General features: G+C 36.7%; 1 long non-coding RNA gene across 1 annotated transcript in view; it reads left to right on the forward strand.

Moving 5' to 3' along the window:
- Nucleotides 1-561, forward strand: part of LOC131399308 (uncharacterized) — a 39,893-nt gene extending 39,332 nt beyond the window's left edge. The window contains exon 3 of the long non-coding RNA XR_009217098.1: nucleotides 199-561. This is a non-coding gene — a long non-coding RNA (uncharacterized LOC131399308). The remainder of the gene's footprint in view (nucleotides 1-198) is intronic.
- Nucleotides 562-13,581: the final 13,020 nt, after the last annotated feature.

The following is a 13,581-nucleotide window of genomic DNA, read 5'->3' on the forward strand; positions in this document are numbered from 1 at the left end:
TGTAGACTTTGGAAACTATAGGACAGGAAGTTGAAGAGTGTGAGGAGTGGTGTGATATTATCATAGATTTTTCTTCCTACCAGAAAGCACTTTGGGGGCTGGGTGTTCTATAAAGACCTCAAGTAAATAGGACAGGAGCAAAGATTCAATATACAACAAATTTAAAAATGAGGTTTTGTGTATATTTCCTCTGTCTAGAGTACCAGAGAGATGAGCAAAGAACATTGAAATGGGAGGAAGAAGCCACGCCAGAAGAACAAAGGTGCATTCCATGAAAATCTACTGGAAACAAGCAATTGGACCATGTCCCACTCGAGGCCCAGAAGTATCCAGAAAGTCGTGAAGGAGATTGGTTAACCATCTAAGTGGAAGAGAGTAGAGTCATTGGTGACCAATTTATCCTGTCTGTTCATAAAAATCTTGGTCCAGATCAGATCCCACCTTCTTTTCATCATTAAAGAAAATGTATATTTCATATCTAACTGAAAATAAATTTGGAGCTGAAAATAGCTTAATGTATATACCTTGAAAAGGGAAAATGCTTGCTAAATAAAATTGATCAAAAGATTAATAATCAAAAAATATAATGGATGCCTACAAATCAAAGAAATTAGGAAAATGTATAAATATGTGAAGAAACAATTCATAGAAGAGGACTTATACAAAGATTCTCAACTTTACTGATACTAGATTGGGGTAACACAAATTAAAAAATTAGATACTATTTGAAATGTACTAGAATGACAAAATTAACAATTGTAACCTAGTGTAAGTAAAGATGTGTCAATGCAAACAACCAATAATCATTCAATAGATAGGAGAGATAAGGTGAGTTTTGCTTGAGCCAAACTGAAGACTATAACCTGGGAAGGCAGTCTCCACAAAGGAAGAAGGCATTCTGGAGAAGTATGGTTTTCAGTATAGTTTTATACCTTTTTAGAGCAAAGAACATACATCAAACATGCCCAGGATACATATTCATCAAAGTTTCAAAAAGATGTTCACTTGCAGATTAGCAGGTCGTTATGACCCTGATGTCCGGGAAATGAAACATCTTCAGGAATATTGATACTAGCGTTACTGATACTGACATCATAGGAAAGGAAGTATGCATCCTTATCTTCAAAGAGTGCATTCTTTTACTTTGAAATAATGTTTAATGCTTTCTTTACCTTAATAGTTAAAGCAGATATAGAATGTATGCTTGATAGGCCATAAGTCAGGCTTCTTTAGTTCAGGCCGAATCAGATTTAAACCAGAATAGTTACCCTATATACCTCAATATGTGAAAATTTCTTATCAGATGTAAGAAAACAAGAATTGATTTTAGAATTTTTTGTATGAATAGACATGGCAATAGTACATTTATATATCCAATTTTACTTGTATTTTATATAGATATACCATAATTGTTTTATATATTTATCTACTGATGACATTGGGATTATATGTAGTTTTCTTTCTTTTCTCCTTAACAGTGTTGTAAAATATTTAATTATTCCTGGATGGTAAGTTTGTGAGTGAATTCTTTCCTTTTAAATCTTTCCTGTCTGTAAATTGTAAAACAACCAATAAAACAAAATAGAGCACATCACTAAGTGGTCAAGGGAAGCAGAGCCAAATACAGATGGTAGATACAACCAAACATATAGTGATGCTGGTGGTTTCATTTACTCTGATGTTAAACAAACATTCATATGTGATCTCAAAATGTGGTAAGCTCTGTCCATGAAAAGAAAAATGTACTATGAGAGATAATATTGGCAGGCACAACTTCAGATTGGGTAGTAAGACAAGATATCTTGAAGAAGTGGCATTTAAATTGAGATTAGGAAGATGGGAACACTACCAGATGGAAAGAGTCGTGGGGAGAGAATTCCATGTACAAAGAACAGCATATGTGAAGGTCCTGAGGCAGAAAGAGCTTGGATCCTTTGAGAAACTGAAAACAGGTCAACATGGCTTGGAGTTTAGTGAACAGAGAGCAGTGTTAGTAGCAGGTAAGTCTGAAGAGTTAGGAAGATCCTGGTCACAGCCTGTTGGACCATGGTAAGTAAAATAGTCTAAAACAAGTCATCCTCTGATTTCAGTGTATTTTGTTTTCCATGCACCAATTTCACACCCTCTTGTCTCCTTTCATATCTCTCAGATGGCTCTGCCTTTATCACTGCATTGTGGTGGCCTGGTCTCAGTTCTTTCCTGGATCTGCTATTTTATGTGAATTAGTAACTGAATGCTAATTATGCCTAAAGGAGTGTTGCTCTATAAACAAGGTCATTTTCATTGATCTGTTGCCATTTATAATTTGGAAAGTTGAGGGAGGATGTTGAAGACAATGTGAGTGGGTGAGAAAGAAATGCTACAGGGCAAAAATCATCAATTCCTGAATTTCATAACATATGATAAAAGTAGGTTGTTTATTTCAATAAAACATAAGCCAGACTTTAAGCTGCTTCCAAGTTACAGACAAGAAAAGGTAATCTGTCTTTTAGTATTTAAAGTCAAATGGCAGATTTGGGGGGAGACACATCAGCACTAGAATGCAGAATCCATAGTGCCAAACTTCCTATCAGTGTAATATTCTGAAGGGAAACTTCTCAACAATAACTTAACCAACCTATAATGAAACACAAAGAGTGCCAAGAAATGTTCATACCTGTGTGCATAATATATTATGATTTAATCATAAATATATGATGCCGGAACTTTATTGATAACAAATTTGTACTTCACATAAGGTGTTCTAATGTATCTCATGAAAGACAGTGCATGAAGAATGTAGTTTATGTATATCCTCATGCGTTGAAAATATGTATATTTCTAATTTTATCTCGTAATTATAATTCTGTGTAAGTGGTACTTTTTATCTCTATAATTTGGCATAACTAACTTTAAAAATTATCACGAGAGATCCCAGAACATGAACCATACCATTTGAGAGTTGAAACAACATCAAAATAATATAGAGTTATCCTAAAAATATGTGAAAGAATGATGATTGGTTTCAACTTAACACCATACAAACAAGAAAAAGAGAGTTAATTTCCATTATATTCTGAAATTAAAACACTATAAATACCACCCGTGGATAAAAGAGTCATTTAATGGTCAGGCAAAGTAGCATCAATGTTTGCCAGGAAGTGTTATTTCGCAATTTTAAACTAAACTAGAAAATTCTTTTAAACTAAACTAGAAAAAATAAAGCTCTCCCATGTAGTGTGTTTAATAATGACAGAAGTACATTGTGGTCATCCCAAAGTGAAAGTCCTGGGGTGCAGCCCCTGTACTCTTTGTTAGGGAAGCTTTCCTGCCATTCTGACAAAATAATGTACCATAATTTAGCAAGTACCTAAAAAGAGAGTAGGTAACTTAGTCAGTGAACATATGAGATCCAAAGCTTGTCCTATAAGCAAAGTCATAAGGGGATCTAAATGGTAAAGATAGTTCTTAATTAATATGGTATAGAAACTCTCTAGAATCGAGCAAATTTCAGGGCTCAGCAACATCACCCTAGAGAAATTAGCACACTTGTGTCCCAAGATACACATGCAAATAGTTGTTGTGTCGTTGTTGTAAAACTCCAAGCCAAAACCAACCCAAATGTCCATCATTGTTGAAATTGGCAAATAGTGATATAGTTATAAAATGAAAATGAGCAAACTACAGCTAAACATAATGTAGACCTCCAACTCACCATCTTGAGGGTCTTCTTTTCCAAGTTCTCAGGCCAAAAGTAGAGCTCTTCTCAAAGATAATGCCTTCTACAGGTGTTGTGATTGGGCTGTCAGCTGATCTTCTGGTCAAAGATGAAAATAAAGGATGGGGAATGAACAGGAGACTCACCACGGCTGTATGGGTCATTCTCTAAGTTTTAATTTCTCTCCTCAATCTACCTTCTACTGCTTACTCTTCAGAGTCCTCAGGTAGTGTCCAGAGGTTTAGTTTACATCAGTGAGAGATAGTGGGCTTCATCTATCTTCGCTGGAAATAGAACGATTTTCCTTTAAGATTTTCCAGAATCCTGTGGATTCTGAGATGATGTTCTCATTTTTATTTCTATCACTGTTCTGTGAATTTGAGACATCTCTCTCTGTTTTTTTTTTTTTTTAAATCAGACTTGCTAGGAATATATCAGCTTAATTAATATTTTTAAAGAATTGACATTTGAATTTGCTGATTTTCTTTATTGTGAGTCAGATTTTTATTTTTATGATTTTTGCTCTTATTTTTATACTTTCCTCTCTTGGATTCAGGAAAAAAAATTTTCCAGCTTTATTGAGGTATAATTGACAAGTAAAAATTATGTATATTTAAGGTATACAAGTGATGATTTGATAGGTGTATACATTGTGAAATGATTACCACAATCAAATTAATGAATGCACTCATCACCTCACATAGTTACTATTTTTGTGTGTGTGATGAGAACATATAAAATCTACTCAGTAAATTTCAAGTACACAATACAGTATTATCAGCTATAGTCATCATGCTGAATATTAGACCCCAGAACTTGTTCATTTTATAGGTAAAAGTTTGTAGCCTTTAAGCAACATCTATCAGCCCATTTCCTGTACCCTCAAGCCCTCAGCAACTACCACTGTACTTTCTGATTCTGTGAGTTTGACTTTTTTGGATGCCACATATAAGTGAGATCATGCAATATTTGTCTTTCTGTTTCTGGCTTATTTCACTTGGCATAGTGTCCAAGTTTATCCTTGTTGTCAAAAATGGCAAGATTTCCTTCTTTTTTTACGGCTGAATTATATTCCACTGCGTGTGTGTGTATACACGTATTTATAGTACATATTCTTTATTCATTCATCCATTGACGGACTGTTAGGTTGTTTACATGTCTTGGCTATTGTAAATAATGCCGCAATGAACATAGGGATGCAGATATCTCTTCAAGACAGTGATTTCATTTTCTTTAGCAATGTAACCAGAAGTAGAATGGTTAGATCATATGGTAGTTCTATTTTTAATTTTTTGAGAAATATCCATGCTGTTTTTTATATTGGCTGAAACAATTTACATTCCCACCAACAGTGTACAAGGGCTCCCTTTTCTCCACTTCCTCATCAACACTTGTTATCTCTTGTCTTTTTGAGAATAGCCATCCTAACAGGTCTGAGAAGATATTTTATTATGGTTTTGATTTGCATTTCCCTGTTGGTTAACGATGTTGAGCACTTTTCATGTACTTGTTTGCCATTTGTATGTCTTCTTTGGAAAAATGTCTATTCAATTCCTCTGCCCATTTTTTAATCAAATTATTTGGGTTCTTTTTTTTTGTTTTTATTTTGTTTTTTGCTGTTGAGTTGTATGAGTTCCTTATATATTTAGATATTAATCTTTTACCAGAGATATGGTTTGCAAATATTTTCTCCCATAGTGTAGGTTGCCTTTTCATTTTGTTGATTCTTTGTTTTGCTGATTATGGGCATCTATGAAACACCCACAGAAAATACTATATTTAATAGTGAAAGAAACAATACTTTTTGACTAAGATCAGGAACAATGCAAAGACATCTACTTCATTGCTTCAGTTTAACATTTTACTAGGGGGTATTAACCAGGGCAATAAGGCAAGAAAAAATAAAATTAACACAGATTGGGGGAAAAAAAGTAAAAGTCTTAAAACTCTCTTGATTTCCGGACAAAATTATTGTACATTGAAAAAACCTTGAGGAATCTACCAAAAAGAAGTTTCTAAGCTAATAAGTGAATTTAACAAGGTTATAGGACACTAGGTTCATATACAAATATAAATAGGGGCCGACCTGGTGGCATATCGGTTAAGTTCACACGCTGCCTGGGGATCACAGGTTTGGATCCCGGATGCGGACCGACACACCATTTGTCAAGCCATGCTCTAGTGGCACCCCATGTAAAGTAGAGGAAGATGGGCACAGATGTTAGCCCAGGCCCAATCCTTCAGCAAAAGGAGGATTGGAAACAGATGTTAGCTCAGGGCTAGTCTTCCTCACACACACAAAAAAGATTGTAATTATATTTTCCTATACTAATAACAAATATAAGATTAAATTTAAAAGCAAATTGTATTTACAAGAGCATCACAAAATTAAATATTATAAATAAATATAACAAAATTTAGGAAGATCTGTACAGTCTATACTGCTAAGGGAAATTAAAGAACCTAAAGGAAGATATATACCATGTTCATGGATTGAAGACTCAATATTGTTAAGATAACAATTCTACTCAAATACATTTATAGATTCAATGCAACCATAATCAAAATTTGAATAGCTTTTTTTTAAGAAATTGACAAGCTGTTTTTAAAGTTTATATAAAATACTAAGAACTTAGAATACATAAAACAATTTTGGAAAAAAAAACTACCTAATTTCAAAGCTTACTATAAGTCTACAGTAGTAAAGACAGTTTTGTATTAGTGTATAGATAAATATATAGACTAAGGAAATATGGTAAAGCATTTATCCAAAAATAAACCCATACTCATGTAGTTGAATAATGTCCAAAAAAGTTGCCAAGGTAATTAAGTAGGGTAAAGAGAGCCTTTTGGTGCTGGAGTAACTGCATATCTACATGGAAAAAGAAATGTTTTCCAGTCCTTGCCACACATCATACACAAAATTAACTCAAAATTAGCTGAAGTTATTAAACTTCTAAAGTAAAACATACAAGAAAATCTTTGTGACATTCAACTAGGCAAAAATTTCTTAATCTGGACATAACAAGCACAAACTTAGTGAAAAAAAGAGATGAAATTGTGCCCCACCAACATTCCAAATTTTTGCTCTTTAAAAGATATAGCTGGGAAGGTAATATGGCAAGTCACAGACTGGCAAATATTTTTGCAAAACCTCCAACAAAGAACTTTTTTCCAGAAAACATATAGAATTGTTTATTTTTTTTACATATCTTTATACATTTTTTTATTGTGAGATTTTTGTTGTACATTATTGTTTGTCAGTCACTGTATAAATGCATCCCTCCACCCCTTGTGCCCACCTCCACCTGCCTTGTACCTGGTAACCACCAAACAGTTCTCTCTGTCCATGTGTTGGTTTATCTTTCACATATGAGTGAAATCATGCTGTGTTTGTCTTTCTCTTTCTGGCTTATTTTGCTTAACATAATACCTTCCAGGTCCATCCACGTTGTTGCAAATTGTCTTTAAAAAATGGCTGAGTAGTGTTCCATGGTGTATATATATATATACCACATCTTCTTTATCCAATCATCAGTTGAGGGACACTTGGGTTGCTTCCATGTCTTGGCTCTAGTGAATAATGCTATGACGAACATAAGGGTGTATAAGCCTCTTTAGATTGTTGATTTCGGGTTCCTTGGGTAGATACCCAGTAGTGGGAGAGCTGGATCATAAGGTATTTCTATTTTTAATCTTTTGAGGAATCTCCATACTGTTTTCCATAGAGGTTGTGCCAGTTTGCATTCCCACCAGCAGAGGATTAGTGTTCCCATTTCTCCACAGCTTCTCCAGCATTCGTTATTTTTTGTCTTGGTGATTATAGCCATTCTAATGGGTATAAGATTATATCTTAGCGTGGTTTTGATTTGCATTTCCCTGATGATTAGTGATGTGGAGCATCTTTTCATGTGCCTGTTGGCCATCTGTATATCTTCTTTGGAAAATTGTTCATTTCCTCTGCCCGTTTTTTGATTAGGTTGTTTGTTTCTTTGTTGTTCAGTTGCACGAGTTCTTTATATATTATGGAGATTAATCCCTTGTCGGATATAAGGTTTGCAAACATTTTTTCCCATCTGGTGGGTTGCCTGTTCATTTTGATCCTGGTTTCATTTGCCTTGTAGAAGCTCTTTAATCTGATGAAGTCCCACTTGTTTATTTTTTCTTTTGTTTCCTTTGTCTGAGTAGACATGGAATTCGAAAATCCCTTTATGGCCGATGATAATAGTGTACTACCTATATTTTCCTCCAGGATTTATACAGTTTCAGGTCTCACTTTCAGGTCTTTGATCTATTTTGTGTTAATTTTTGTGTGTGGCAAAAAAAAGATGGTCTACTTTCATTCTTTTGCAAGTGGCTGTCCAGTTTTCCCAGCACCATTTATTGAAGAGACTTTCCTTTCTCTGTTGTATGCTCTTAGCTCCTTTGGCAAAGATTAGCTGCCTGTAGATGTAAGGTTTTATTTCTGGGCTTTCAACTCTGTTGCGTTGATGCATGTGTCTGTTTTTGTACCAGTACCATGCTATTTTTATTACTATCACTTTGTAGTATGTTTTGAAGTCAGGGATTGTGATGCCTCCAGCTTTGTTCTTTTTTCTCAGGATTGCTTTAGCTATTTGGGGTTTTTTGTTGCTCCATATGAATTTTGGTATTCTTTGTTCTATTTCTATGAAGAATGCCCTTGGGATTCTGATTGGGATTGCACTTAATCTGTAGATTGCTTTAGATAGTATGGACATTTTAACTATGTTTATTCTTCCAATCCAAGTGCATGGAATATTTTTCCATTTCTTTATGTCATCATTGATTTCACTCAATAATGTCTTACAGTTTTCATTGTATAGGTCTTTCACTTCCTTGGTTAAATTTATTCCTAGCCATTTTATTCTTTTTGTTGTGATTGTAAATGGGATTGTATTCTTCAGTTCTCTTTCTGTTAGTTTGTTGTTGGTATATAGAAATGCAACTGATTTATGTAAGTTGCTTTTGTACTCTGTGACTTTGCTGTAGTTGTTGATTATTTCTAATAGTTTTTCAATGGATTCTTTATTGTTTTCCATATATAAGATCATGTGATCTGCAAACAATGAGAGTTTCACTTCTTCATTGCCTATTTGGATTCCTTTTATTCCTTTTTCCTGCCTAATTGCTCTGGCCAGAACCTACAGTACTATGCTGAATAAGAGTGGCGTGAGTGGGCACCCTTGTCTTGTTCCTGTGTTCAGAGAGATGGCTTTCAGTTTTTTCCCCATTGAGTATGATGTTGGCTGTGGGTTTGTCAAGTATGGCCTTTATTATGTTAAGGTACTTTCCTTCTATACCCATTTTGTTGAGAGTTTCTATCATAAATGGATGTTGGATCTTGTCAAATACCTTCTTTGTATCTATTGAGATGATGATATGGTTTTTATTCCTCGTTTTGTTAATGTGGTGCATCACATTGATTGATTTGCGGATATTGAACTATCCCTGTGTCCCTGGTATAAATCCCACTTGATCATGGTGTATGATCTTTTTAATGTATTGCTGTATTCGGTTTGCCAATATTTTGTTGAGGATTTTAGCATCTATGTTCATCAGGGATATTGGTCTGTAGTTTTTCTTCTTAGTACTTTTTTTGTCTGGCTTTGGTATCAGGGTGATGTTGGCCTCATAGAATGTGTTGGGAAGTGTTCTGTCTTCCCCTGTTTTTTGGAGTTGTTTGAGAAGGATAGGTATTAAGTTTTCTTTGAATGTTTGGTAAAATTCTCCAGAGAAGCCACCTGGTCCCAGATTTTTATTTTTGGGGAGGTTTTTGATTACTGTTTCAATCTCTTTACTTGTGATTGGTCTATTCATGTGCTCTATTTCTTCTTGATTCAGTTTTGGGAGGTTGTATGAGTCTAAGAATTTATCCATTTCTTCTAGATTGTCCTATTTGTTGGAATATAGTTTTTCATAGTATTCTCTTATAATCTTCTGTATTTCTGTGGTATCTGATGTAATTTCTCCTTTTTCATTTCTGATTTTATTTATTTGAGCCTTCTCTCTTTTTTTCTTCATGCGTCTGGCTAAGGGTTTGTCAATCTTGTTTATCTTCTCAAAGAACCAGCTCTTAGTTTCATTGATCCTGTCTACTATTTTTTTCGTTTCAATTTCATTTACTTCTGCTCTGATTTTTATTATTTCCCTACTTCTGCTGACTTTGGGCTTTATTTGTTCTTCTTTTTCTAATTTTGTTAGGTGTAGTTTGAGGTTGCTCATTTGGGCTTTTTCTTGTTTGTTAAGGTGGGCCTGTATTGCTATGAGTTTCCCTCTCAGGACCACTTTTGCTGCATCCCATATGAGTTGGTACAGTGTATTTTCATTTTCATTTGTCTCCAGACATGACTTGATTTCTCCTTTAATTTCATTGATGATCCATTGGTTGTTTAGTAGCATGTTGCTGAGTCTCCACAGCTTTGTCACTTTCCTGGTTTTTTTCTTTTAGTTGATTTCAAGCTTCATGGCATTATGGTCAGAAAAGATGCTTGTTATGATTTCAATCGTCTTAAAATTATATATGCATGCCTTGTTTCCCAACATATGGTCTATTCTTGAGAATGTTCCATGTGTGCTTGAGAAGAATGTGTAATCTGCTGTGTTTGGATGGAGTGCTCTATATATATCTATTAAATCCATGTCATCAAGTTTTTCATTCAAGTCCATTATTTCCTTATTGATTTTCTGTCTGGGTGATCTATCCATTGATGAAAGTGGGGTGTTAAGATCCCCTGCTATTATTGTGTTGTTGTTAATATCTCCTTTTAGGTTTGTTAATAGTTGCTTTATGTTTTTATCATTATATATGCTTTTTAAAATGTTTATATGTATTTATTCATTTATATTTATCTAATAAAACTATGGTAACACTTGCTTTCTTTTGTTTGCCATTAGCTTGGAGTATTGTCTTCCATCCTTTCACTCTGAGCCTGTGTTTGTCTTTAGAGCCGAGATGTGTTTCCCAGAGGCAGCATATTGTTGGGTCTTCTTTTTTAACCCATCTGACTACTCTGTGTCTTTTGATTGGAGAGTTCAGTCTATTTACATTTAGGGTAATTATTGACATATGCTGTTATTTTATCGCTCTTTCTGGTACTTTTGCATTTCTTTTGTTTCTTGTCCCATGTGTTTCAGACTACCAATTTGGTTTGGTAGTTCCGTAGGTGGGTTCCTCAGTTTTCTCTGTCTTTATCATGTGTGATTCTGTTCTGATTATTTGGTTAGTAGTTACCATGAGGTTTGTAAAAAAAATCTCGTGGATGTGATAGTCCATTTTTTGATGGCCTCTTATTCCCTTAGACTAAGTCAATTTCATTCCTTTCCTCTTACCCTTCTAAGTTGTTGTTGTCACATCTTATTCCTTCTCGTGTTGTGAGTTTGTGTTTAACATGATGAGGTTATATTTATTTTTTGTGCTTACCTTCCCTTGATCTTTGGTTTTATAGTTAAGTGTTTGCTAATCTGATAGAGAACTGCAATTTTTCTGGTTTTGTCAACCCATTTTCCTCCTTGTTCAAAACCTTGATTCCCCTTTCTCTTTTATTCCTCAGGCATGAGCACTTCTTGCAGTGGGGGTCTTGTGGCAATGAACTCCCTTAGCTTTTGTTTATCTGGGATAGTTATTATTTCTCCATCATATCTGAAGGATATTTTCACTGGATAGAGTATTCTTGGCTGAAAATTTTTGTCCTTTAGAATTTTGAATATATCATTCTACTCTCCCCTAATCTGTAAAGTTTCTGTCAAGAAATTGGCTGAGAGCCTGGTAGGAAATCCCTTGTATGTTTTTGTTTTTGTTTGTCTACCTGCCCTTAATATTTTTTGTCATTGACTTTTGCTAGCTTGACTACTATATGCCTTGGAGAGCATCTTATCATGTTGATATATTTAGGAAATCCATTTATTTCATTTACTGGTATTTCCAACTCCTTCCCCAGGTTTGGGAAGTTCTCAGCTATTGTTTCTTTGAACAAGTTCTCTGCTCCTTTTTTCCTCTCTGCTCCCTCCAGAATACCTATAATCCTTATGTTGGATTTCCTAATTGAGTTGGATATTTTTTCAGAGAGTTTCTTCATTTCTTTTTAGTCTTAGCTGTATTTCCTTCTCCATCTGGAGCATTTCTGCATTGGTGTCCTCAATATTGCTAATTCTTTCCTCCATATTTTCAGCCCTGATGCTTAAGGCTTCCAGATTTGTCTTTATCTCCTCTATTGTGATTTTAATCTCTAAGATTTCTGATTGGTTTTTCTTTATAGTTTCAACATCTTTTGTGAAGAAACTCCTGATTTCATTGAATTGTCTATCTGTGTTTTCTTGTATTTCATTAAGCTTTTTTATGACGGCTATTTTGAATTCTCTGTCATTAAGGTTATACATTTCTGTGCTTTCCAGGTTGCCTTCTGGGCACTCGTCATTTTCCTTTTGGTTCAGAGATTTAATATATTTTTCATAGTATCTGTCAGTGTTGGCTTATTTTTCCCTATAGTGAAAATATATGGTTGCAGTTTCCTCTTGCCACTGCTGGGTAGGGGTCAAGGGCTGTGTATTCTGGCCTGCCTCAATCAGTGGGTGCTCTGGTCAGCCCCCAGCTGAGCTGAGGCGTGGCTGATCTGAAGCATGGCTCAGTTGAGGCTGCTGGGGGTGAAGTGTGGGAACAGCTGGAGCTGGAGTGTGGGAACAGCTGGGACTGGAGCACAGCTAGGCTGAAGCAGCTGGGGCTTGGATGTGGGTGGGTTGAAGCAACTGCAGCTGAAGCACCACTGGGCTGAAGAAGCAGGAGCTGGAGCAACACTGGGCCGAAGAACCTGGAACTGGAGTGCGGCTGGGCTGAAGTTGCTGCAGCCAAGCCAGCTGGAGCCTGACCATGGCCAAGCAGAAGTAGCTGGAGCCTGGGTGGCAGTAGAGGTGAAGGAGCTGGAGGGTGGGGCACAGTCAAGCTGATGCAGCTGGGGCCCGGGCAGAGTTGAGCCAAAGGAGCTGGGGCCATGGCACGATGGAGCTGGGGCAGCTGGGGCTGTGTCATGATCCAGCTGGAGCAGCTGGGGCTGTGCTACAGTGGGGCCTGAGCTGTCGCTGCCTCTGGTGCAGGGGCACAAGTGCACCATGCCACTGTGGGGACCTGAGCTCCTGGGGGCTGCTGCCTCTGGGGGTGGGGTACAGGCATGCCACACTGCTGGTGGGGCCTGGGTGCCTGGGGGCTGCTGCTTCTGGGGGCAGGGCTGAGCTGAAGCACTACTATGCTGAAGCGTGGTGGGGGACAGAATGGGGGGAGGGGCACTTACTTTCGCCTCCCCTATCTCAGAAGCCTCTTGCCTGGCTGTCGCTCTCTGCTCTTCTGAGGGCCTAGCTTGTTGAAAGTACCCTCGAAACAGTTCCACTCCCTCTGTAGGGGGATCCCCCACAGGCTGTGGGGGGTCTAGGAGAGTGCTGGTTTTCCTATGGAGAGCTGTCCCTCTCTGCTCTCTGAGAGCTGCATGGTCTCAGTCTCAAGGGTCACAGTCCTTGGGGAAGGAAGGGAGCTCTTCTTACCTCCTTCCACTTACTCTGGGAATTCCAGCACTTCAATCCTTGGGTGTACTGCTGCCTGGGTGTCTTAGATGTCCACTGTGTTGTGTGAATAGCTTCCAATGGAATATGAATGTCCTTTTTGTTGTGTCTTAGAGGGGGAGAGTTCACTGGGGGAAGCTCACTCTGCCATGATGCTGATGTCACTCTAGAATTCTTAAAATATAATAATAAGAAAACAAACCACACACAAAAAAATGTGCAAATGCTGTGAATACATACTTGTCAAATTATGGGTCTATTTGTCAATAAGCACATGGGCAGGTGCTCAGCATTACTGGTCATCAGAAAATACAGAA

The sequence above is a fragment of the Diceros bicornis genome, chromosome 37 (genome assembly GCF_020826845.1).
Source record: "Diceros bicornis minor isolate mBicDic1 chromosome 37, mDicBic1.mat.cur, whole genome shotgun sequence".
NCBI classification, from domain to species: domain Eukaryota; kingdom Metazoa; phylum Chordata; class Mammalia; order Perissodactyla; family Rhinocerotidae; genus Diceros; species Diceros bicornis.